The 25,976-nt window shown below is 42.5% G+C and overlaps 1 protein-coding gene across 4 annotated transcripts in view; it reads right to left on the reverse strand.

Moving 5' to 3' along the window:
• The window catches only part of LOC135512201 (E3 ubiquitin-protein ligase MARCHF8-like), a 140,075-nt gene that overhangs the window by 76,942 nt on the left and 37,157 nt on the right, over nt 1-25,976 (reverse strand). The window lies entirely within an intron of this gene.

A 25,976-nucleotide genomic window follows, 5' to 3' on the forward strand; every position in this document is an offset into this window, starting at 1 on the left:
TGTTTGTAGGTGACCAAATACTTATTTTCCACCATAATTTGCAAATAAATTCATTAAAAAATCCTACAATGTGATTTTCTGGATTTTTTGTTCTCATTTTGTCTGTCATAGTTGAAGTGTACCTATGATGCAAATGACAGGCCTCTCTTATCTTTTTAAGTGGGAGAACTTGCACAATTGGTGGCTGACTAAATACTTTTTTGCCCCACTGTATACCCACCCACACAGTACCAGTCAAACGTTTGGACACACCTACTCATTCATGGGTTTTTCTTATTTTTTAGAACAATTTTCTACATTGTAGAATAATAGTGAAGACATCAAAACTACGAAATAACATATGGAATTATGCAGTAACCAAATAAAGTGTTAAACAAATCAAATTATATTTTATATTGGAGATTCTTCAAAGTAGCCACCCTTTGCCTTGATGACAGTTTTGCACACTTTGGTTGTTGGAGCTATCTGTTGTATGATGAACTTGGGCTTCATCAATTTAATTTGTGAGTAAATCTGGCTTTGATAATAGCCAGTGCTTACCCAGCCAACGAACTCACCGCACGTCACTGCATGAATCCATAGGGAGGGATTAGAGAAATGAATCTTTCACCGGACAGACAGATTGAGAACAGGAGGAACAGGAGTTGAAGACCTTGAGGAAGAAGTTGAATGCAGGGCATTCACAGGGTAAGAAATAGAGGAGAGTGTTTGTGAAAGTTGTTGGAAAGGTGGCATCCTATGACAGTGCCATATTTAAAGTCACTGAGCTCTTCAGTAAGGCCATTCTATTGCCAATGTTTGTCTATGGAGACTGCATGGCTGTGAGCTTGATTTTATACAGCTGTCATCAAGTGTGGCTGAAATAGCCAAATCCACTAATTTGACACCACATACTTTTGGCAATGTAGTGTATTTTATGACACTCTCCTCTATCTTTCACCTCCATCTCTCTCTATCAACTAAACATACAAAGACTTAAAAATATATATTAATAATTTCTCCCTAGACTCTTTCTCAAAACGCATAGTAGAAAATGGTTTGAGGGACAGACAGGCAGATCATGGAACAGAACACAGAGCAAGAGAGAGAGAGAGATGCTAGGTCTGGTGCACGGCCAGCACTACCACCTCCTCACTAGAGATAATGTAGTACAGAGCTATGACTGATCTACTTACTGCATCAAGCTCCTGTTATATGGTTTTAAGCCTCTGCTTTGGAACGGGCGAAGCCAGATCTGTGTGGATTTTAAGGATTGTGGTATATGTGTGTGTGTGTGTGTGTGTGTGTGTGTGTGTGTGTGTGTGTGTGTGTGTGTGTGTGTGTGTGTGTGTGTGTGTGTGTGTGTGTGTGTGTGTGTGTGTGTGTGTGTGTGTGTGTGTGTATATATGTTTAAAGTTTTATTTGTCACATAAACAAGTACAGTAAAATTCTGTGTGTGTGTGTGTGTGTATGTATTTGTATTTATTAGGGATCCCCATTAGCTGTTGCCAAGGCAGCAGCTACCTTTCCCGGGGTCCAAACACTAAGGCACTTACTTACATTACATATAAAACAAAAGATAACGTTACATCATAACCCCTTATTATACCACTACATATCTACAATACAATATGTATAATACCACTATTCAACAATATTAGAATGTACGCGTGTGCAGAGTGTGTGAACTACTGTGTGTGTATGTGTCTTTTCACAGTCCACGATGTTCCATAAGGAGTAGTTTTATATGTTTTTTTAATTATCTGATTTTACTGCTTGCATGAGTTACTTGATGTGGAATTGAGTTCCATGTAGTCATGGATCTGTGTAGTACTGTGCGTTTCCCGGAGTATGTTCTTGGCCGAGGGACTGTGAAGAGACCCCTTGTGGCATGTCTTGTGGGGTATGCATGGGTGTCTGAGCTGTTTGCCAGACATTTGAACACACAGCTCGGTGCCTTCAACATGTCAATACCTCTCACAAAGACAAGTAGTGATGCAGTCAATCTCTCCTCTACTTTGACACAGGAGAGACTGACAGGCATGTGATTGATAGCCCTCCGTGTACATTTAAGGGCCAGCCGTGCTTCTCTGTGTTCTGGGACAACTGTAATGTCCCTCTTTGTGGCACTTGACTATATGACTGGGCAATAATCCAGGTGCGACAAACCTAGGGACTTGTTTTGTTGATAGCGATGTCAAGAAAGCAGAACAGTGCTTTATTACGGACAGACCTCGTCCCATCTTAGCTACCGTTTCATCAATATGTTCTGACCATGACGGTATACAATCCAGGGTTACACCAAGCAGTTTAGTCTCCTAAACTTGCTACATTTCCAAATGATTCATAACTAGATTTAGTTGAGGTTAAGGGGTTTAGTAAAGGTTTGTCCCAAATACAATGCTTTTAGTTTGTGAAGTATTTATAACCAGCTTATTACTTGCCACCCATTCTAAACCTGACTGCGGCTCTTTCTTAACCTGTAGTGACACCCCATCCCGTGAACGGGACCGTTGTCATCATCTGACACTAATTAGCATAACGCATAAATCTTCCTAGAAAATCTTCCTTTCATGAAAATCACAAGTGAAATATATTGGAACACAGCTTAGCATTTTGTTAATCACCCTGTCATCTCAGATTTTCAAAATATGCTTTACAGCCAATGCTAGACAAGCATTTGTGTAAGTTTATCATAGCCTAGCATGGCATTATGCCTTGCTAGCAGCAGGCAACCTTGTCACAGAAATCAGAAAAGCAATCAAATTAAATCGTTTACCTTTGATGAACTTCAGATGTTTTCACTCACGAGACTCCTAGGTAGACAGTTCATTTTTTCCCCAAATATTATTTTTGTAGGCGAAATAGCTCCGTTTGTTCTTCACGATTGGCTGAGAAATCGCCTGATATTGCGGTCAACACAACGGCGAAAAAAAATATTCCTAATTAGCTCCATAATATTGACAGAAACATGGCAAACGTTGTTTAGAATTCATCGTCAAGGTCAATATTCAATAATTCAATAATATATCTGTTGGGACAATTAGTTTTTCACTAGGACCGATTGAAATAATGGCTACCTCTGTATTTTACGCGAGAATCTCTCTCGGGGGCACCATGTAACCACTTACGCAATGTGGCCGCCTATGGCTATTCTTCAACAGAAATGCATAAAACTACGTCACAATGCTGTAGACACCTTGGGAAATACGTAGAAAGCGTAAGCTCGTTGATGGTACATTCACAGCTGAATAGAGAGTCATTGGAACGCAGCACTTTCAAAACCTGGGGCACTTCCGGATTGGATTTTTCTCAGGCTTTTGCCAGCAACATCAGTTCTGTTATGCTCACAGACAATATCTTTACAGTTTTGGAAATGTTAGAGTGTTTTCTATCCAAAGCTGTCAATTATATGCATATTCTAGCATCTTTTCCTGACAAAATATCCAGTTTAAAACGGGAACATTTCTTTTCCAAAAATGAAAATACTGCCCCCTAACACCAAGTGTTGTAGTGATTTCACAGTGACAGGTCATCAGTAAAGATCGAAAAAAGTAAAGGGCCTAGACAACTGCCCTGAGGAATGCCCAACTCTACCTGGATTATGTTAGCGAGGCTTCCATTAATGCAACTGCTGTGTCAGATTTTTTTTTTTACTTTATGGAAAAAGCATTATCTGAGAACGGCACTCAGAACCCAATCCAGCCAAAGAAATATCCGCCATGTTGGAGTCATCAGAAGTTAGAAATAAAACTATAAATATTCACTTACCTTTGATGATCTACATCAGAAGGCACTCCCAGGAATCCCAGTTCGACAATAAATGACTGATTTGTTCCATAAAGTTCCATAAAGTCCATAATTTATGTCCAAATAGCCACTTGTTGTTAGCGTGTTCAGCCCAGTAATCCATCTTCATGAGGCACGAGCACTTTGTCCAGACAAAAACTTGAAAAGTTCCGTTACAGGTCGTAGAAACAAGTCAAACGATGTATGGAATCAATCTTTAGGATGTTTTTAACATAAATCGTCAATAAGGTTCCAACCAGAGAATTTCATTGTCTGAAGAAAAGCACTGGAACGAGAGCCAACTCGGTCGGGAGCGCGCGTCACGAGCCTGAGACACTCTGCCAGACGCATGACTCATTCAGCTCCCATTCCCCCTCCTTTATAGCAGAAGCCTGAAACAAGTTTCTAAAGACGGTTGACATCTAGTGGATGCCGTAGGAAGTGCAACCTGACTCCATAGACACTGTGTAGGCCAAGCTTTGAAAAACTACAAACTTCAGATTTCCCACTTCCGGGTTGGATTTTTCTCAGGTTTTCGCCTGCTGTATGAGTTCTGTTATACTCACAGACATCATTCAAAGAGTTTTAGAAACTTCAGAGTGTTTTCTATCCAATACCAATAACAATATGCATATATTAGCATCTGGGACAGAGTAGGAGGCAGTTCACTCTGGGCATGCTATTCATCTAAAAGTGAAAATTCTGCCCCCTATCCCAAAAAGATTAGACAAGTAACTCTTGATGCACGATATAGCAGGGGATGTAAAGCCATAACACATATGTTTTTACAGCGGATTATAAGCAATGTCAAAAGCTGCACCGAAGTCGAACAAAACAGCTCCCACAGGCTTCCTATTATCAATTACTGTGAAATAGTATTGTATCTGGTCAAAAACAATTATTTAAAAAGGTTTATTAAGGGTTGGCTGATTGGTCAGTTGTTTGAGCCAGTAAAGGGTTCATTGCTATTCTTGGGTAGAGGAATGATTTGTGTGTGTATCACTGAAAGTAATGTTTCGGGGTTAAAATTGGAGTGTATTATCACCTCCTCAAGCCTCTTTCTGCTAATTGCTCTTTCGCCAAAAAAACAGAGGGGAAAGAGAGACATTGTTGGAAGATAAAAGGCCGAGTGAAGAGTTTCATTCCAAAACGCTATATAAAAATCATGAAAGAGATCGGTGTGTTTTTTTCATTAACTTATCATGGCATTGGGTTTTTCAATTACAGAGCCAGAGAAATAAGTAGTACCACTCAGTTTTCCACCGTCAAATGCAGTAACTACATTTTTAATTAAAAAATGTGTAAAATGATACATTTGTGACATCAATAGAATGTTTTAACAGCTAAAATAATTAAATATAGTATGAGATCTGCATATAAACATTTACATTTAACATTTTAGCCATTTAGCAGATGCTCTTATCCAGAGCGACTTACAGAAAGTGCCTTAAGATATCTTAAGATAGCTAGGTGAGACAACCACATATCACAGTCAAATATACATGATACAAACATTCCGTTCCAGCTAAACAATGGGTATACAGCGTTTTGCAAACATCTAAGATCTATGAATTAAATATAAATATTTTACACATGAAAGTACCCATAATAATTTCTGATGATAAATTACACCAAAAAAATAATAATAATTGTGGATATAGCATTTTGGAAATAAACTCTTTCACTTGTTCTTTCAACGCTTAGTCCTATAATTAAATTATGCATCTTAAAAACAAGAACTATGCACTGGGGACTTCAGTTAGAGGCCAGGTCCCAAATGGTATCCTATTCCCAATTTAGTGCACTACTTTTGACAAGAACCCTGGGCCCTCGTCCCCAGCCGTCTCAAGAGATAGCCAAGCATCAACAAGTTATCCACTGCTGGAAGTCAACCACACACACAGACAGACACACAGACAGACACACAGACAGACACACAGACAGACACACAGACACATTTTCAAGGCTGAAACAACTGAAGGCTAGGCAGCCTATTTGTGAAGTAGTTCCCAGCACGGCCAAAGGCCCCAGTCAGTCAGAGCCCTCTGCTTCTCTGTTTCATATTCTTTCCTCCAAATGTACACTGAACAAAAATATAACATATATAAAATGTTGGTCCCATGTTTCATGAGGTGAAATAAAAGATTCCAAAAATGTTCCATATATATTTGTTGACATCCCTGTGAGCATTTCTCCTTTGCCAAGATAATCCATCCACCTGACAGGTGTGGCATATCAAGAAGCTGAATAAAGAGCATGATCATGACACAGGTACACCTTTGGTTTGGGCAATGCTGAATGCAGGAATTTCCACCAGAGCTGTTGCCAGAGAATTTAATATTAGTTTCTATACCATAAGCCACCTCCAACGTCTTTTTAGAGATTTGACAGTACGTCCAACCGGCCTCACAACCGCAGACCAGTGGTGGAAAAAGTACCCAATTGTCATACTTGAGTTAAAGTAAAGATACCTTCATAGAAAATTAGTCAAGTAAAAGTCACCCAGTAAAATACTACTTGCGTAAAAGTCTAAAAGTACTTGGTTTTAAATATACCTGAGTATATTTAAAAAGTAAAAGTATAAATCATTTCAAAGTCCTTTTATTAAGGAAACGAGATGGCACTATTTTATTATTTAGCCAGGGGCACACTCCGGCATAAATTACAAAAGAAAGCATGTGTGTTTAGTAGGTCCGCCATATCAGAGGCAGTGGGGATAACCAGTGATGTTCTCTTGATAAGTCTGTGAATTGGAGAATTTTCCTGTCCTGCTAAGCATCCAAAATGTAATGAGTACTTTTGGGTGTCAGGGAAAATGTACAGAGTAAAAAGTACATTATTTTCTTTAGGAATGTAGTGAAGAAAAAGTAAAAGTTGTCAAAACTATAAGTAATAAAGTGTCATGACGTTGCCCTCTTTGGGTACAGCAAGCCCCATCCCCCTCTCCTACACACAGGATGCTGTGGCCAGAGAGAGGTCATAAATTCCTGGAGGAGATGATCTCCTCATGGCCACAGTATAGAGACAGAGTGAATTTTCATAGAGAACAAAGGAATTTCTTCCACCTCACAGAACTTGAGGTCCGAACAACATTTATGTTCCGGAGAAGGTATAAAAGATCGGTGAAGAATCCAGCTACAAACTGGTCCGTTTGGTGCAATTTTGTGGGGCTCATGGGAGACGGTGCGGCGACATTACCATTAATATAATAGCCTCAGATATGAGGTTTACATCTAATTGTTGTATAAGATGAATGAGTGAGCATGATACTGTTTGTAGAATTGTGTAATATGATTTTGGACTTTTTAATGAAGGAAACTCCAATTCCCTTTTGAGTTTAACTAAATCAGAGGACTGCCCATGAGCCCAGTTAGGTTCGGGCATCCTGGGACAGGCCCTTCTCTGCAATTTCGAATAAAACCCCACCTTGAGAATTTCTCAACAGACCATGTTTCTCTCAATTACTAGAGGACAAAGATTGCAGGCAGACCAGCTTACCTCGATAACAAGAGGGCCAAGGTTTGAGAAGATTGCTGAATCTTTTAACCATCCCACGTGGTTAAACTCTTAGACTATCGATACCGACAGAATAAGAACAAGTCTTTGATATTAATTACTAGTCTGTAGCTAGGAATTCGGTATCATTGAACGCGAAGAACGACAACCGCCAAAACATCTATAACGAAATGAATGAATGTCACTCTGAACCATTCATTCTAACCACGGCAGAGAGAGAGAGAGAGAGAGGATGAAAACTCTTCAACAGAAACTAACTTTTCAGCAGACATCCCGACGACACACTAAGAGTAAATATATATATCGATTGCAATTGTTCCTGAATGAGTGAGCGTTCATGTGCAAAGGATTAGCATTTAAATTGTTCTAATTATCAACTGTGTGTTGTCTTATCTCAGTCGACCCCCACTTCCTTTTTGTACACCAAGCCGCCATGCCAGTCTAGCCCACTAGGGCACATTCCCCTATCATTTCTTGTAATCATATTTACTTTTTTTGTTTGTGCGTGCACTTCTGTGATTGTTTAGTTAGTTAATAAATAAATGATTTAAGACAATTGATGTATGGATGACTCATAGCGAAGACTGGGTTCGTGCAAATAACCAACAATTTACGACGTTTAGAATGAGACTAATGTGAGGTAAAATAAATAATTCATTAATTCAGAAGAGTATTGATCAGATATGAAAATGTCTGACAAGTTATATTAGGAAAATTATGACTTTGTAATCTGAATATTTTCCTTGGTGCCCCAACTTCCTAGTTAATTACAGTTACATGATTAATCAGTTTAATCGCGTAATACTAATTACAGAGAATCTTTGATAAAAACCAAGTCTTCATTTAATGATAGTAAAGACACAACAAAAGTAAAGTACAGATACCCAGATACCCATAAAAACGACTTCAGTATTTAAGGTATTTTTACTTAAGTACTTTACAACACTGCTGCAGACCACTTGTATGGCGTAAAGTGAGCGAGCAGTTTGCTGATTCAATTGTTTGTCAATTGTTGTGAACAGAGTCCCCCCCAATGGTGGCGGTGGGTTATGGATTGTGCAGGCATAAGCTACAGACAACAAACACAATTGCATTTTATCTATGGTCATTTGAATGCACAGAGATACCGTGACGAGATCCTGAGACCCACTGTCGTGCCATTCATCCGCCGCTATAACCTCGTGTTTCAGCATGATAATGCATGGCCCCATGTCGCAAGGATCTGTACACAATTCCTGGAAGCTGAAAATGTTCCAGTTCTTCCATGGCCTGCATACTCACCAGACCTTTTTCATTGAGCACTTTTGGGATGCTCTGGATCGACGTGTACAAAAGCGTGTTCCTCAACCATTGCAGAGGAGTGGGATAACATTCCACGGGCCACAATCAACAGCCTGATCAACTCTATGCGAAGGAGCTGTGTCGCTCTGCATGAGGCCAATGGTGGTCACACCAGATACTGAATGGTTTTCTGATCCACACCCCAAACTTTGTATTAAGCTATCTGTATTCCAAGTCATGTGAAATCCATAGATTATGGCTTAATGAATTTATTTCAATTGACCATTTCCTTATATGAACTGTAACTCAGTAAAATATTTGATATTTTTGTATGTTGCATTTATATTTTTGTTAAGTATAATTATGGTTTTTAGTTCTCAAATCCCAAGTGGCACAGCAGCACACACACACCAACTGAGTAACACCACCAACTGACCAAGGTCTTCACTTCATCAATCCACAACTTAATCTTGATTTCCCAAAAATGTTTGAGAACCACTAACAAACGTAAAGTGCCTTCAGAAAGTATTCACACCCCTTGACTTTTTCCACATTTTGTTGTGTTACAGCCTGAATTTTGTTTAAATTAAATTAAATTGATTAAATTGAGATTTTGTATCACTGGCCTACAACACAATAACAAATACCCCATAATGTCAAAATGGATTTAAGTTGTTATACATTTTTACAAATTAATCAAAAATGAAACGCTGAAATGTCTTAAGTCAGTAAGTATTCAACCCCTTTGTTATGGCAAGCCTAAATAAGTTTAGAAGTAAAAATGTGCTTAGTAAGTTGCAGGTCTGCAATAATAGTGTTCAACATGAATTTTGAATGACGACCCCACACATACAATTACATATAAGGTTAAGGTTTGCGAATACCTCGCAAAGAAGGGAACCTATTGGTAGATACGAAAAAATAATAAAAGCAGACCTTGAATATCAATTTGAGCATGGTGAAGTTAATAATTACCATTTGGATAGTGTACCAATACACCCAGTCACTACAAATATACAGGCATCTTTCCTAACTCAGTTGCCTGAGAGGAAGGAAAGCTCTCAGGGATTTCACCATGAGGCCAATGGTGACATTAGAACAGTTACAGAGTTTAATGGCTGTGATAAGAGAAAGCTGATGATGGATCAACAACATTGTAGTTACTCCACAATACTAACTTAACTTAGTGAAAAGCAAGAAGCCTGTTCAGAATACAAATATTCCAAAACATGCATCTGTTTGCTCACTATAATATATCTACTGCTGTACATATCATTCTTAGTATATCTTTTTGGTGTATATACCCATAGATTGCATTTGGATTATGGATACAGTTTCTTTGGGTTGTTAATTGGATTCGTTCTGACATTTGTGATTTCTTGTTTTTGATTATTTGTGTACCTGACATTAGGAGCTAGTAACACAAGCATTTCGCTGCACCCGCTATGACATCTGTTAAACTGTACGCGACTGTTCACTAGATACACTATGAACAGGTGCCGCACTTTACTTTATTACGTTTATTTTTTCAGGGACAATGCACACAGTAAATCAACATTTCAGTAAAAGTCCCGGCCGGCTAATTTTCTACACTATAGGGGTCGTTCCACAAAATGAGTGCCTTTTGCGTCCCTTTGAAATTTTAAGTAGAAATTGTGCACCAATTCTCATCGACGGGGCTGTAGTGGAGCAGGTTGAGAGCTTCAAGTTCCTTGGTGTCCACATCACCAACAAACTAGAATGGTCCAAACACACCAAGACAGTTGTGAAGAGGGCACGACAAAGCCTATTCCCCCTCAGGAAACTAAAAAGATTTGGCATGGGTCCTGAGATCCTCAAAAGATTCTACAGCTGCAACATCGAGAGCATCCTGACTAGTTGCATCACTGCCTGGTATGGCAATTGCTCGGCCTCCAACCGCAATGCACTTCAGAGGGTAGTGCGTACGGCCCAGTACATCACTGGGCTAAGCTGCCTGCCATCCAGGACCTCTACACCAGGCTGTGTCAGAGGAAGGCCCTAAAAATTGTCAAAGACCCCAGCCACTCCAGTCATAGACTGTTCACTCTACTACCGCATGGCAAGCGGTACCGGAGTGCCAAGTCTAGGACAAAAAGGCTTCTCAACAGTTTTTACCCCCAAGGCATAAGACTCCTGACAAATGGCTACCTGGACTATTTGCATTGCGTTTCACTGTTGTATTCAGCGCATGTGACAAATAAACTTTGATTTGACCAATGTTGAATTTTAAAAGCCTTTTATATTCAATGAAGTACCGTTTAATATAGCAGTTCAACGGCTCAAACACGAGATGTATGTGGCAGGGTCTACAGTCAATCACGGATTACAAAAAGAAAACCAGCCCCACCGTGGACATCGACGTCTTGCTCCCAGACAAATTAAACAACTTCTTTGCTCGCTTTGAGGACAATACAGTGCCACACACACAGCCCGCTACCAAAGCCTGTGGACTCTCCTTCTCTGTGGCAAATATAAGTAAAACATTTAAACTGTTAACTCTTGCAAGGCTGCCGGCCCAGGCGGCATCCCTAGCCGCGTCCTCAAAGCATGCGCAGACCAGCTGCAAAACATTTTATTTAACCTCTTGAGATGGGAAAACGTGTTTTTTAAATTAAGTTTAACATGTGCAGCTCTTCATGAGAGAATGTTAAAATGAGGTGAAATCAAAACGTACACATCTCAAAAGGCACCGAATTGGTGGAATGACCTAAAGGGTGCTATTTCGGATTGAGCAAGTGTGTCAAACAGCGGGACCGATTCATAACCATGTCAGCACAGGGAATACAGTGATAATTGAAGGCGGCGACACTAACCCCTAGACCACCCAAACCACAAAGCTACAGTATATCACACCTGTTGTTTTTAAGTAAAAGTGTTTACTCTTTCTTCCTGGTGGTCACAAGGCATGTAAACTATAGAGGTAGAAAGAGGGCTCTAGATGGATATAATCTGTTTTAGCATGGACATTACCATTGAGGGGTTTTCACCATTTTAAAGAAGTCAACTGGGATGGGATTCCGATAGGTTGGGAACGATCGGCCAATGATCATGGCTTTAAGCTATATCTCTGCCATCTTGTGGCCATAATAAATAAACAACAAACAAGATTCGGTTCAGGACTCCAGCACTAACCACCAATATTAGCGTTTCGACTTTTTTTAAACAAAAAATACAATACTTGCTTTATTAGTCCATTTGCATGGATATTCTTTTTTCTTTGCTTTCACAGTACCCAACCTGACACAAAACCCACACATCACAGGCTGGGAGCAGCACAGGGCCTGCGGCACAGCATCACGCTGGAGCACTTAGGAGAACACACTTAGGAGAACTTAGGAGAACACTTAGGGGTAAAGTGATTTGCTCAAGGCGGCAGGTAGTATACAGGGATGCTGAAGCCGGTAACCCTCCGGCTGCCAGATCACTCCTTGCAGATTTTCCCACAGTCAGGGAGTTCAAACCGGCAACCCTCTTGTTGGCGTTATGGTGCTGCCCATGGCGTCTGTGACGCCATAATGGCACAGATGCAAAGATTAGTTTTTTTTTTTTCTATCTCTATGATGTAAACATTGTTTTCCTGATAACTTTTCTCCACATTCCCTTCCTCTGCTCCAAGGTTTTATGGGTCATTTGCATTACATTTCCATAACCAGGCCCCTGGCTAGGGCAATCTCGAGTTGAGTTGAATCTCAATCTCAAGTTGGGCAGAGGGAACATCATCACGAAGAATGTTTGGCACATCTGTTCACACCCTTAGGGTTTGTAGGAATGTTTTTAATACACCTATGGAATTAATCAGAGTTACTTTTGTGTATATTATGAGAGATAACTGTATTTGTTTGTTGTAAAGGTCATGCTATGGTCTCACCCCTGAAGATCTAATCCAAATACCACAAGGCAGAGGAGAAGACTATTGCCAGCAAATGTTGCTTTACATGTCGTCACGTTATCACATTAACTTCACATAAGATCACGTGAAAACGTGTTTTTGGAACACTTCGTGTTTTCACATGTGAAATGCATGTGTTTTTTCCATAAGACACTGACGGCCAATTGCAATGAAGTAGCTGAACTTTGTACGGAGCACTTTGTTAGCATTCGTTTTCTTAAAACTATACTAACGGGAGATTACATGCACCTGCATACTAAAATAAGTTTGATTGCAACGCAAAACCCACAAGAATAAACAAGTGACTTAACTGATCTCACGATCATTCCAGACAGCTGCAACTTTCGTTGTCTATAGGTTCTCTATTGGTTCCCCAATTAAATAATGATCTATCGGAAAACATAAGGCTGATGAAGGTAAAATAATTCTTATTACAGTATAAGAATATAGTAAAATTATGCCTCCACAGTATATTCATTTCAATGCTTCATCTTAAATGGCTTAATATGTGTCATTTGAAATAACTGTATTAGACTACAGTTTAATTAGATAAAAAATTGATTGGCTTGATTTGGTTACACATTTCAAATATGGACAGTGCAGGGATCTTTTTCCCCAGAATCTTGATAAGAAATTACCATACTTTTTAAGACAAGTTCTAACTAATGGATTACATTAACTGGAAATGAGTGTAGGCTACACCAACATAGTTTTCCATTCATAAAACGTGTAGGGTCAATTGCCACAGTAGATTTTGACAGCAATCAGGACTAAAAGTTCAACACTGGCATCAGCTTTAGGGAGAGGTAGTTTGCAATTGACCCAGAGAGTGCGAGTGTTATAAGTTTGAGTGTGTGTGTGTGTGTGTGTGTGTGTGTGTGTGTGTGTGTGTGTGTGTGTGTGTGTGTGTGTGTGTGTGTGTGTGTGTGTGTGTGTGTGTGTGTGTGTGTGTGTGTGTGTGTGTCTGTTCATGCGTGCATTCGGGAGTGTGTGTGTGTATGGGAGCAATTTATAAACAGATCAGCGTGCTTTGTGTGCATGGGGGTGTAATCTTAATAATAACTACTTATCACCAGTTAACACATTAACAATCAGACGCTAAAAGGAGGAAGTTTACCAAGTAAACCATCAACCACAAGAGAATAATACACCGTTATAAGTGCAAAGTCTTAAATAACAAAGCATCCATGTCTCTAAACATGTATCAGTGATTAGTCCAGTCACATCAGCTCTCTCCTTATCCTCCATAGCAGACACAGAGCAGTTTCAGAGTCTCACACTGTTAAGATAAAGCGGTGTTACTCAGAAAATAATTCTGAGTAGTAGTTTACCCCATCAAATCAAATGTATTTGTCACATACACATGGTTAGCAGATGTTAATGCGAGTGTAGCGAAATGCTTGTGCTTCTAGTTCTGACAATGCAGTAATAACCAACGAGTAATCTAACCTAACAATTCCACAACTACTACCTTATACAAACAAGTGTAAAGGGATAAAGAATATGTACAAAAAGATATATGAATTAGTGATGGTACAGAACGGCATAGGCAAGATGCAGTAGATGGTATCGAGTACAGTATATACATATCAGATGAGTAATGTAGGGTATGTAAACAAAGTGGCATAGTTTAAAGTGGCTAGTGATACATGTATTACATAAAGATGCAGTAGATAATAGAGTACAGTATATACATATACATATGAGATGAATAATGTAGGGTATGTAAACATTATATTAAGTAGCATTGTGAAATATTTTACATCAATTGCCATCGATTCCCATTATTAAAGTGGCTGGAGTTGAGTCAGTGTGTTGGCAGCAGCCACTCAATGTTAGTGGTGGCTGTTTAACAGTCTGATGGCCTTGACATAGAAGCTGTTTTTCAGTCTCTCGGTCCCAGCTTTGATGCACCTGTACTGACCTCGCCTTCTGGATGATAGCGGGGTGAACAGGCAGTGGCTCGGGTGGTTGTTGTCCTTGATGATCTTTATGGCCTTCCTGTGACATCGGGTGGTGTAGGTGTTCTGGAGGGCAGGTAGTTTGCAACCGGTGATGCGTTGTGTAGACCTCACTACCTTCTGGAGAGCCTTACGGTTGTGGGCGGAGCAGTTGCCATACCAGGCGATGATACAGCCCGACAGGATGCTGTCGATTGTGCATCTGTAGAAGTTTGTGAGTGTTTTTGGTGACAAACCGAATTTCTTCAGCCTCCTGAGGTTGAAGAGGCGCTGCTGCGCCTTCTTCACGATGCTGTCTGTGTGGGTGGACCAATTCCGTTTGTCTGTGATGTGTACGCCGAGGAACTTAAAACTTACTACCCTCTCCACTACTGTCCTATCGATGTGGATAGGGGGGTGCTCCCTCTGCTGTTTCCTGAAGTCCACAATCATCTCCTTAGTTTTGTTGACGTTGAGTGTGAGGTTATTTTCCTGACACCACACTCCAAGGGCCCTCACCTCCTCCCTGTAGGCCGTCTCGTCGTTGTTGGTAATCAAGCCTACCACTGTAGTGTCGTCCGCAAACTTGATGATTGAGTTGGAAGTGTGCATGTCCACGCAGCCGTGGGTGAACAGGGAGTACAGGAGAGGGCTCAGAACGCACACTTGTGGGGCCCCAGTGTTGAGGATCAGCGGGGTGGAGATGTTGTTGCCTACCCTCACCACCTGGGGGCGGCCCGTCAGGAAGTCCAGTACCCAGTTGCACAGGGCGGGGTCGAGACCCAGGGTCTCGCTTGATGATGAGCTTGGAGGGTACTATGGTGTTAAATGCTGAGCTGTAGTCGATGAACAGCATTCTCACGTAGGTATTCCTCTTGTCCAGATGGGTTAGGGCAGTGTGCAGTGTGGTTGAGATTGCATTGTCTGTGGACATATTTGGGCGGTAAGCAAATTGGAGTGGGTCTAGGGTGTCAGGTAGGGTGGAGGTGATATGGTCCTTGACTACTCTCTCAAAGCACTTCATGATGACGGAAGTGAGTGCTACGGGGCGGTAGTCGTTTAGCTCAGTTACCTTAGCTTTCTTGGGAACAGGAACAATGGTGGCCTTCTTGAAGCATTTGGGAACAGCAGACTGGGATAAGGATTGATTGAATATGTCCGTAAACACACCAGCCAGCTGGTCTGCACATGCTCTGAGGGCGCGGCTGGGGATGCCGTCTGGGCCTGCAGCCTTGCGAGGGTTAACACGTTTAAATGTTTTACTCACGTCGGCTGCAGTGAAGGAGAGTCCTCATGTTTTGGTAGCGGACTGTGTCAGTGGCACTGTATTGTCTTCAAAGCGGGCAAAAAAGTTATTTAGTCTGCCCGGGAGCAAGACATCCTGGTCCGTGACGGGGCTGATTTTCTTTTTGTAATCCGTGATTGACTGTAGACCCTGCCACATACCTCTTGTGTCTGAGCTGTTGAATTGCGACTCTACTTTGTCTCTATACTGACACTGAGCTTGTTTGATTGCCTTGCGGAGGGAATAGTTACACTGTTTGTATTCGGGCATGTTTCCGGTCACCTTGCCCTGATTAAAAGCAGTGGTTCGTGCTTTCAGTTTCAATGCTGCCATCAATCCACGGTTTCTGGTTTGGGAATGTTTTAATCGTTGCTATGGGAACGACATCTTCAATGCACGTTCTAATGAACTCGCACACCAAATCCATGTTGTTATTCGCCGCAATGCGGAACATATCCTAGTCCACGTGATGGAAGCAGTCTTGGAGCGTGGAATCAGATTGGTCGGACCAGCGTTGAACAGACCTCAGTGCAGGAGCTTCTTGTTTTAGCTTCTGTCTGTAGGCAGGGAGCAACAAAATGGAGTCGTGGTCAGCTTTTCCGAAAGGAGGGCGGGGGAGGGCCTTATATGTGTTGCGGAAGTTAGAATAGCAATGATCCAAGGTTTTATCAGCCCTGGTTGCGCAATCAATTTGCTGATACAATTTAGGGAGTCTTGTTTTCAGATTAGCCTTGTTAAAATCCCCAGCTACAATGAATGCAGCCTCAGGATATGTGGTTTCCAGTTTGCAAAGAGTCAAATAAAGTTCGTTCAGAGCCATCGATGTGTCTGCTTGGGGGGGAATATATACGGCTGTGATTATAATCGAAGAGAATTCCCTTGGTAGATAATGCGGTCGACATTTGATTGTGAGGAATTCTAAATCAGGTGAACAGAAGGACTTGAGTTCCTGTATGTTGTTGTGATCACACCACGTCTCGTTAACCATAAGGCATACGCCCCCACCCCTCTTCTTACCAGAAATATGTTTGTTTCTGTCGGTGCGATGCGTGGAGAAACCAGCTGGCTGCACCGATTCCGTTAGCGTCTCTCGAGTGAGCCATGTTTCCATGAAGCAAAGAACGTTACAGTCTCTGATGTCCCTCTGGAATGCTACCCTTGCTCGGATTTCATCAACCTTGTTGTCAAGAGACTGGACATTGGCGAAAAGTAGCTAGGGAGTGGTGCGCGATGTGCCCGTCTCCGGAGCCTGACCAGAAGACCGCTTCGTTTCACTCTTTTACGATGTCTTTGTTTTGGGTCGAAGGCTGGGATCCAATCCGTTGTCCTGGGTGAAAGGCAGAACACAGGATCCGCTCCGGGAAAGTCATTTTCCTGGTCATACTGGTGGTGAGTTTACGTTGCTCTTATATTCAGTAGTTCTTCCCGACTGTATGTAATGAAACCTAAGATGACCTGGGGTACCAATGTAAGAAATAACACATAAAAAAACTGCATAGTCTCCTAGGAATGCGAAGCGAGGCGGCCATCTCTCTTGGCGCCGGAAGTGTAATCATTTATCAGTCACCGGCTTCATTAATAAGTGCATTGACAATGCCATCCCCACAGTGACTGTGTGTACATATTCCAACCAGAAGCCATGGATCACAGGCAACATCCGCACTGAGCTAAATGCTACATCGGCCGCGTTCAAGGAGTGGGACACTAATCCAGATGCTTATAAGAAATCCCACTGCGGGGCCTCCCGAGTGGCGCAGTGGTCTAAGGCACTGCATGTGCCACTAGAGATTTTGGTTTAGAGTCCAGGCTCTGGTTTAGAGTCCAGGCTCTGTCGTGATTGGGAATCCAATGGGGTGGCACACAATTGGCCTAGAGTTGTATGGGTTAGGGGAGGGTTTGGCCGATACGGATGTCCTTGTCCCATCGTGCACTAGTGACTCCTGTGGCAGGCCGGGCGCAGTGCACGCTTACACAGTCGTCAGGTTCACAGTGTCTCCTCCGCACATTGGTGCTGCTGGCTTCCGGGTTAAGTGGGCATTGGGTTAAGTTGGCATTGTGTCAAGAAGCAGTGCGGCCTTCAACCTGCGGCTCTGTGTGGCTCTCGACCTTCGACTCTCTCTCTCGAGTCCTTATGGGAGTTGCAGCGATGAGACAAGACTGTAACTACCAATTGGATACCATGAAATTGCTGGAGAAAAAGTAGTAAAAGTGTAAAAAATATATATAAAAAAAGAAGAAATCCCGCTACGGGCAATGCAAATAGTCTGGGTAACCATTTGATTAGCTGTTCATGAGTCTTATGGCTTGGGGGTAGAAGCTATTTAGGATCCTCTTGGACCTAGACTTGGTGCTCCGGTACCACTTGCCATGCGGTAGCAGAGAGAACGGTCTATGACTAGGTTGGCTGGAGTCTTTCACAATTTTTAGGGCTTTCCTCTGACACTGCCTGGTGTAGAGGTCCTGGATGGCAGGTATCTTGGCCCCGGTGATGTACTGGGTCGTACGCACTACCCACTGTAGTGCCTTGTGGTTGGAGGCCGAGCAGTTGCCATACTAGGCAGTGATGCAACCCATCAGGATGCTCTTGATGGTGCAGCTGTAGAACCTTTTGAGGATCTGAGGATCCATGCCAAATCTTTTCAGTCAGCAGGTTTTGTCGTGCCCTCTTCACAACTGTCTTGGTGTGCTTGGACCATGTTTGTTTGTTGGTGATGTGGACACTGAAGGGGTTAAACCAAGGCCTCATACCTTTTAAAGGGTTAATAAATTGTATTATGATAAACTGTAAGGTCTCCTCTTTAGGAGATCCCTGTGTGTGTGTAATTAACACCTGTTTTTGAGTTTTGTGCCCTTCAGACACTATCAGAAGGCGGAAACCGCCTACACTCATACTCCTCCTGTCTGGGCGCCAATGTGGCTATCTAAGGTTCTGAAAATACGACTGGGTGTAGGGGGCAGTATTTTGATGTTTGGATGAAAAACGTACCCAAATGAAACTGCCTATTTCTCAGGCCCAGAATCTAGAATATGCATATAATTGTCAGATTCCTTTAACGAGTCAGACGGGAAGGATATCCTGCTTTCACTGGAACAGGCCCAGATCCCACCTTTTGCTTGAAGAAAAGACCCAGGAAAAGGGGCCGCAGATCGGGCAGCCTTCGAAGAATCAGTAGGTGAGCGAGTAAACTCCCACTGCCATCCGTTCTTCTTGCTAACGTGCAATCATTGGAAAATAAAATTGATGACCTATGATTAAGATTATCCTACCAAGGGGACATTAAAAACTGTAACCTCTTATATTTCACCAAGACGTGGCTGAACAACGATACGGACAATATAGAGCTAGCGGAATTTTCTATGCACCGGCAGAACAGAGATGCTACCTCTGGTAAGACTAGGGGTCGGGGTGTGTGTCTATTTGTCAATAACAGCTGGTGTGCAATGTCTAATATTAAAAGAGTCTCGAGGTATTGCTTGCCTGAGGTAGAGTACCTTATGGTAAGCTGTAGACCACACTATCAACCAAGAGAGTTCTCATCTATATTATTTGTATCTGTCTATTTACCACCACAGAACAAAGCTGGCTCTAAGACCGCTCTCAACCAACTGTATAAGCTCATAAGCAAAGAAGAAATGCTGGTGATCTGCTTGAAACATGTTGGTATTACAGACTCAGACAGGGAGAGGTTGAAAATGTCAGTGAAGACACTTGCCAGTTGGTCGGCGCATGCTCGGAGTACACGTCCTGGTAATCTGTCTGGCTCTGTGGCCTTGTGAATGTTGACCTGTTTGAAGGTCTTACATCGGTTGCGGAAAGCCTGATCATACAGTCATCCGGAACAGCTGATGCTCTCATAAATGTTTTAGTGTTACTTGTCTCGAAGCGAGCATATAAGTTATTTAGTTTGTCTGGTAGGCTTGTGTCACTGGGCAGCTCTCAGCTTTGCTTCCCTTTGTAGTCTGTAATAGTTTGCAAGCCCTGCCACATCCGACGAGCGTCAGAGCCGGTGTAGTACGATTCGATCTTAGGAACCCAGCCGTGAGCTGCTTAGTGACACGAGCCTACCACACCAGCTAAATGTCTTCTATGCTCGTATCGAGGCAAGCAACACTGAACTATGCATGAGAGCACCAGCTGTTCCGAACAACTGTTTGATCACAATCTCTCTCTCTGCATTGTTGGGAAGGGCACATAAAAGTAAGCATTTTGTCTGTGTCCCAAATGGCACCGTGTTCTTTATATAGTGCAGTACTTTTCATCAGAGCCCTACGGGAGGGCATAGGGTGGCATTTGGAACCTAACTGTATAACTTTGTGTCTCACAATGTGTTGCTTCAATTTGTTTCAGAGGCATATTTTTCCCAACACAATTTCATATGGATAACAGTGTTAACACAGTGGATTTACTCAGATATGTGAGACAGACAGACAGACAGACAGACAGACAGGCAGGCAGGCAGGCAGGCAGGCAGGCAGGCAGGCAGGCAGGCAGGCAGGCAGGCAGGCAGGCAGGCAGGCAGGCAGGCAGGCAGGCAGGCAGGCAGGCAGGCAGGCAGGCAGGCAGGCAGGCAGGCAGGCAGGCAGGCAGGCAGGCAGGCAGGCAGGCAGGCAGGCAGGCAGGCAGGCAGGCAGGCAGGCAGGCAGGCAGGCAGGCAGGCAGGCAGGCAGGCAGGCAGGCAGGCAGGCAGGCAGGCAGGCAGGCAGGCAGGCAGGCAGGCAGGCAGGCAGGCAGGCAGGCAGGCAGGCAGGCAGGCAGGCAGGCAGACAGACAGACAGACAGACAGTCAGTCAGTCAGTCAGTCAGTCAGTCAGTCAGTCAGTCAGTCAGTCAGTCTGTGTGTGTGTGTGTGTGTGTGTGTGTGTGTGTGTGTGTGTGTGTGTGTGTCTTAAAAAGAAATAGATAAGAGAGACAGAGAATAAATTATTTATTGAGTATTTGAAGAGCGTTGAGAGGAAGCAGCCGACTAACACAGAGTTCTAAATAGAGGAAAATGCTCCCTCTCTCCCCCCTTCTCTTTTTTTAGAGACACTAAAAGACAAGGTGTGTCTGTTTTGGACAGATGGGCTGCACTCTGACTAAACGGCAGGCGCAACCACACTCAAACACACGCACTTCCACTAATCAGAATGCAGGGTAAGCAATAGCTATTTCTCTCCTCCGCTCCATCCCCCTCTCCTCCACATCTCTGATGGATCGAGAGGGAGGAGAGGAATCACCTCCATTTATCCCTCCATCCCTGAGAGGAATAAACAGATCTTAGCCGCAGGGAGAGGGGGATTTGTGCAGAGCAGAGGGATGGAAGGAGGGATGTTAGCAAAGAACAGAACAGAGAGAGAAGTAGGCCAATTAGAGCATATCCTCTGTCAAGGATGCAGACAAAGCATGGATATAGTACGTAACTTACTGAATGACTGCAGGCATCTTAATTCACAAACTATTATGGAATCTTCGAGCTGAAAGTGTGTCTGCAGCTAAATCAGGCTATGTCAAGTCCACCATATGTACAGGTTTAGTTGGCTCTTGTAAACACCTGTGTTGACATGCTGAGGTACTCAGACCCTGATAAACAATAGACCGTGTTATTGAGTATTTTGTTGGTAAGAAGACAGACACCAGGCTGACAAACATGTTGACAGCACAACGCTTTGTTTAGCAGATCTACAGCTGACCACTACTGCCAGCCCTTCACACACACAAACACACACATGCACACACAAACACATGGGAGCACAATAACATAAACAAACACACACATACACCCTGCGTGTAAAAAATAAAAAATAAAAGAGAGACATACACACACTCATCCTCCCGTGTGACCTTATGGCTCAGCATTTGCACGAAAACAACTACAAACTGAAAGCTTCTCCGTATGAAACCAATTCAGCTTAACAGTGGAGCCTCTATACTTATGCACGATGGCGCATGCGCGCTGCCAGTATGGGTTCCGTGTAAGAATAATGAATGCTGAGGGTAGCAGTGCACAATCTTTTTAAGCAGAATATTTGGATTATTAGCATATGAACGATTTGCAATTCGATTGCTGGACTATTATTCAGATCCGGCAGTTCAAAGAGGATAGTTTCAAAGGTAATCAATTGGACATAGTTATTGTTCATTAGCAGCATACGGCGCACATTTGCATTCATTCAGTTAAATCTCTTAAAATACCTATACTCTTCTTGTGCAATGTATAGCCTACTGTACTGTTTGTCTGGCTGGACTGTGTGCCTGTCTTTGTGAGATTCTTAAGTTAAAAGTTTTCTTTAGTTTGTGTGCATATTATTATTTTACATTTAAGTATGACCTCCTAAAACTAGAACTGTATTTTGGGCCTCATGGGACTGTAAAATGTTAATACATTCTAAAACATTTTACTTGTCCAAAATCGTGCTGAAATAAAACACTTTTCAATCCGTGTATTAATGGCAGTGTTGTTTGCCTATCAACATAGTAAGCATTTATCTGTGAGATGAGACAGACATCGAACTTGAACCCCTTTTCAACCAATCATCATCTGATTCAGGAAATGATTTCCAGAACGACAGTAAAGTGAACAGCTGTTGTGATAGCACGCATGGTGTTTCCAGAACGACAGTAAAGTGAACAGCTGTTGTGATAGCACGCATGGTGTTTCTAGAATGACAGTAAAGTGAACAGCTGTTGTGATGCACGCATGGTGTTTCTAGAATGACAGTAAAGTGAACAGCTGTTGTGATGCACGCATGGTGTTTCCAGAACGACAGTAAAGTGAACAGCTGTTGTGATGCACGCATGGTGTTTCCAGAACGACAGTAAAGTGAACAGCTGTTGTGATGCACGCATGGTGTTTCCAGAACGACAGTAAAGTGAACAGCTGTTGTGATGCACGCATGGTGTTTCCAGAACGACAGTAAAGTGAACAGCTGTTGTGATGCACGCATGGTGTTTCCAGAACGACAGTAAAGTGAACAGCTGTTGTGATGCACGCATGGTGTTTCCAGAACGACAGTAAAGTGAACAGCTGTTGTGATACACGCATGGTGTTTCCAGAACGACAGTAAAGTGAACAGCTGTTGTGATAGCACGATTGGTGTTTCCAGAACGACAGTAAAGTGAACAGCTGTTGTGATGCACGCATGGTGTTTCCAGAACGACAGTAAAGTGAACAGCTGTTGTGATGCACGCATGGTGTTTCCAGAACGACAGTAAAGTGAACAGCTGTTGTGATGCACGCATGGTGTTTCCAGAATGACAGTAAAGTGAACAGCTGTTGTGATGCACGCATGGTGTTTCCAGAATGACAGTAAAGTGAACAGCTGTTGTGATGCACGCATGGTGTTTCCAGAACGACAGTAAAGTGAACAGCTGTTGTGATGCACGCATGGTGTTTCTAGAATGACAGTAAAGTGAACAGCTGTTGTGATGCACGCATGGTGTTTCCAGAACGACAGTAAAGTGAACAGCTGTTGTGATGCACGCATGGTGTTTCCAGAACGACAGTAAAGTGAACAGCTGTTGTGATAGCACGCATGGTGTTTCCAGAACGACAGTAAAGTGAACAGCTGTTGTGATGCACGCATGGTGTTTCCAGAACGACAGTAAAGTGAACAGCTGTTGTGATACACGCATGGTGTTTCCAGAACGACAGTAAAGGGAACAGCTGTTGTGATAGCACGATTGGTGTTTCCAGAACGACAGTAAAGTGAACAGCTGTTGTGATGCACGCATGGTGTTTCCAGAACGACAGTAAAGTGAACAGCTGTTGTGATGCACGCATGGTGTTTCCAGAACGACAGTAAAGTGAACAGCTGTTGTGATGCACGCATGGTGTTTCCAGAACGACAGTAAAGTGAACAGCTGTTGTGATGCACGCATGGTGTTTCTAGAACGACAGTAAAGTGAACAGCTGTTGTGATGCACGCATGGTGTTTCCAGAATGACAGTAAAGTGAACAGCTGTTGTGATGCACGCATGGTGTTTCCAGAATGACAGTAAAGTGAACAGCTGTTGTGATACACGCATGGTGTTTCCAGAAGCGACAGTAAAGTGAACAGCTGTTGTGATAGCACGATTGGTGTTTCCAGAACGACAGTAAAGTGAACAGCTGTTGTGATGCACGCATGGTGTTTCCAGAACGACAGTAAAGTGAACAGCTGTTGTGATGCACGCATGGTGTTTCCAGAATGACAGTAAAGTGAACAGCTGTTGTGATGCACGCATGGTGTTTCCAGAATGACAGTAAAGTGAACAGCTGTTGTGATACACGCATGGTGTTTCCAGAACGACAGTAAAGTGAACAGCTGTTGTGATAGCACGATTGGTGTTTCCAGAACGACAGTAAAGTGAACAGCTGTTGTGATGCACGCATGGTGTTTCCAGAACGACAGTAAAGTGAACAGCTGTTGTGATGCACGCATGGTGTTTCCAGAACGACAGTAAAGTGAACAGCTGTTGTGATGCACGCATGGTGTTTCCAGAACGACAGTAAAGTGAACAGCTGTTGTGATGCACGCATGGTGTTTCCAGAACGACAGTAAAGTGAACAGCTGTTGTGATGCACGCATGGTGTTTCCAGAACGACAGTAAAGTGAACAGCTGTTGTGATGCACGCATGGTGTTTCCAGAACGACAGTAAAGTGAACAGCTGTTGTGATGCACGCATGGTGTTTCCAGAACAACAGTAAAGTGAACAGCTGTTGTGATGCACGCATAATGTTTCCAGAACGACAGTAAAGTGAACAGCTGTTGTGATGCACGCATGGTGTTTCCAGAACAACAGTAAAGTGAACAGCTGTTGTGATGCACGCATAATGTTTCCAGAACGACAGTAAAGTGAACAGCTGTTGTGATGCATGCATGGTGTTTCCAGAACGACAGTAAAGTGAACAGCTGTTGTGATGCACGCATGGTGTTTCCAGAACGACAGTAAAGTGAACAGCTGTTGTGATGCACGATTGGTGTTTCTAGAATGACAGTAAAGTGAACAGCTGTTGTGATGCACGCATGGTGTTTCTAGAACGACAGTAAAGTGAACAGCTGTTGTGATGCACGCATGGTGTTTCCAGAATGACAGTAAAGTGAACAGCTGTTGTGATGCACGCATGGTGTTTCCAGAATGACAGTAAAGTGAACAGCTGTTGTGATGCACGCATGGTGTTTCCAGAACGACAGTAAAGTGAACAGCTGTTGTGATGCACGATTGGTGTTTCTAGAATGACAGTAAAGTGAACAGCTGTTGTGATGCACGCATGGTGTTTCTAGAACGACAGTAAAGTGAACAGCTGTTGTGATGCACGCATGGTGTTTCCAGAATGACAGTAAAGTGAACAGCTGTTGTGATGCACGCATGGTGTTTCCAGAATGACAGTAAAGTGAACAGCTGTTGTGATAGCACGCATGGTGTTTCCAGAACGACAGTAAAGTGAACAGCTGTTGTGATGGATGCACGCATGGTGTTTCTAGAATGACAGTAAAGTGAACAGCTGTTGTGATGCACGCATGGTGTTTCCAGAATGTCTCATACGTTACGAAAACTATGCAGGGTAAAAATGTTGGCCTATAGCATTTTTAAACAGGTTCAAAAGCAAAAAAGCTTTATTTCCTTGTAATGCATTTTATTCACCGACTTCACCGGAGTGTCCTCAAGCCAGGGTTGGGCGGCACTTCACTACATTCCAATGTGAATTTCTCATGCATATTTTTTGAACAAATTGGAGAGATGGACAAATAACGTTAATGATTTCAAAACAAAATAGACTACATTTTCATTCATATTAGAAAGACATGAGGTGAATATCAAAAAAGTTTTAAAAGATGTCTTTGCCTTCAAGTTGTACCTCGGATTAATATTTTATATAATGGCCTATACAGTAAACTCAAAATATGGTATTCTGTTGTTTTGAAATAGGCTACGTTTTCCATATCATAATGAGACTCAATGAAACGACACAGGCCAGATGGAATTTTTGATGTTTTCCTACATTAAATTGACTTAGACTGTTAAATGTAGGGTAAAAGCCAGACATGTTATATACACATTGGTTTCTGTGGTCTGAATTTCATTATAATTTTTATTTTCAGTAGATAGGTCTACCCATGTGTCTCTCCTCTCTCTGAAAGCCTGCTCACTGATGTCAATACCAAAGCTGGTAATTGTGACTTGATTGAATTGGAACGATGTGAATAATGATAATGATGGTGAGAGCCCATTATAAACTAACCCTTTAATCATAGGCTATTGTTACTTTGTGTCTCTAAAATCACAATGTTTCCATTTCTATAGTCATGTGACAG

Source organism: Oncorhynchus masou, chromosome 24, assembly GCF_036934945.1.
Source record: "Oncorhynchus masou masou isolate Uvic2021 chromosome 24, UVic_Omas_1.1, whole genome shotgun sequence".
Classification (NCBI taxonomy): domain Eukaryota; kingdom Metazoa; phylum Chordata; class Actinopteri; order Salmoniformes; family Salmonidae; genus Oncorhynchus; species Oncorhynchus masou.